This window comes from Theropithecus gelada, chromosome X (genome assembly GCF_003255815.1).
Source record: "Theropithecus gelada isolate Dixy chromosome X, Tgel_1.0, whole genome shotgun sequence".
NCBI lineage: Eukaryota > Metazoa > Chordata > Mammalia > Primates > Cercopithecidae > Theropithecus > Theropithecus gelada.
Genome location: NC_037689.1, coordinates 46177970 through 46179918, shown reverse-complemented (window position 1 = coordinate 46179918; position 1949 = coordinate 46177970). Strand labels below are relative to the sequence as shown.

General features: G+C 43.2%; 1 pseudogene; it reads right to left on the bottom strand.

The window, feature by feature from the left end:
• Positions 1 to 1313: 1313 nt before the first annotated feature.
• Positions 1314 to 1650, bottom strand: LOC112615146 (annotated as a pseudogene).
• Positions 1651 to 1949: the final 299 nt, after the last annotated feature.

The window sequence follows — 1949 nt, the reverse complement described above, 5'->3', positions numbered from 1 at the left end:
AAAGAAAAAAATTGTGTCATCAGATCCATTTTAATAAGGCTGACTAATGTTACTAAGTATATAACACTGTCTAATACCAAATTACAGTCAAAATGCATTGCTAAGAAAAGATGATAGCCCCAACTATAATTTTAGTTTTGTCAGATATGAAAGCTGGATATGACTCCTGGCCTACATTTTTCTGGAAAGATTGTTCATTATCCATTCTTCTGGCTCAGACAGTCATTGCCTTGTGCCATCACCATTTTTATAACAATCTGGCCTTTACAAAGTCAACATACAAAAGTATCATCTCTTGTAAGAACCTCTCATATCTGGTGTAAAACTTAAACTCTAAGTGTAACGCAAACATTAGCTTCCTCTACTCTCTTCAAAGATGACTTTTTTCCATTATATTTGCAGAAAAAGAGGTTCGTCATCTGCCTGCTCCTGAGTCATCCACTTGGCATCACCCTTTCTGCTTTGTGAGCTCCTGTTCTGGGCCACCACCTGCGGATATGTCTTCCTCTATGTGACGATGCTGTCATGGAGCAGTGAAGAGTAGCCCGGGGTGGGCCGTGTTCCCAGTTGTGCCCTGCCCTCAATAACCCCACAGTAGTAGGTGATAATGTGTTTCAAGACTTGATTGACCAAGGCCGGGTGCAGTGGCTCCTGCCTCACAGGAGTGGAGTGGCTTTTTTTTTTCCCAAGACAAACTGTATCCAGCTTTATTAAAGATACTTTCCATAAACAATCATGGTATTTCAGGCAGACACGGGCAGACAATCGTTAACAGTATGCAACTTTCAAACTCCCTTCTTCAATGGACTACCAAAAATCAGAAAGCCACTATAGAACCCAATGAAGTTTTCATCTGATGCTCTGAACAGGGAAAGTTTAGAGTGAGGGTTAACATTTCACATTTAGAATGTTGTTTAACAACTTTTCACGAGCTGACCCTGACTTTCAGGAAGTGAAATGAAAATGGCCAAATTTGTCTGAAGATCCACCATCTAGAAACAGAATCACTGCTCTTTTGAGGGGTGCTATCTCAGTGGCATCACTGGAAAGTCCAGATTGCCTGACACACTGGTAACCAATGACTGGGGGTGAGATCCCAACATATGTCTGGGTTTAAGGGAGTTAAGTCTGTGCTGAAAGGTGGAAAGGGAAAAGAGGACATAAAAATGAATTTGTTTTTCCATACCACAAGACTTTTGAAATGCCAAGGTGGCCACGTGTGTCAAAGTTAGGGAGTCCCTCCTCCTGGGAGCCAAGACGAAGTCTTGGGAAAGGTGTTTTCCCCACATCAATCCAGCTTCTGAAACGTTCTATTAGTGACATAGTATTTCAAACTGTGCAGTCACTAGAAGTACACAGTTATCAAAAATGCACACACTTCCCTCAGCATCTCTGGCACCTTCAGCTCTCTGTGCCTGCTCTGTTTGGCATCTCCATTTTCTGCAGGGTTATTCCCCTCCTTGCCGACATCAGTCTTTCCCTTTTTCTTTTTGGGTACCTTCTCTCCCTTCTTTGCAGGGGCCTTTTTAGGTTTGGGCTCTGACTTTCGAGGAGCAGGTTTAGCAGACAACCTCGTGGATCTTCTCTGTGGTTTGTCCGCACTTTGGCTTTATCTCCTTTAGCATCCCCTTCGACCTTTCTCTTGGGCATGGTGGCAGTGGTGGTGGCGATGGTGGTGGCACGTAGGCACAGGATGCAGTCACGTGCAAGCTTTGGTTGGTCCAGGGTTCATTCTTGCCTCTTCTTCTTGGATTTTATTATTGTTATCATTATTATCATTATTATTATTATTTAGGCTAGTCAAGTGAAGGAATAGGAGTGGCGAAGGAACAAAGAAATCTCTAACTGGTTGTGATCAATTAGTTGTAAACACCACTGCACTTGGACCAGCCAAGTTCTGGATTTTATCTTTGCCGAGACCAGCTCAGTCGGGGAGATACTAACCCAGT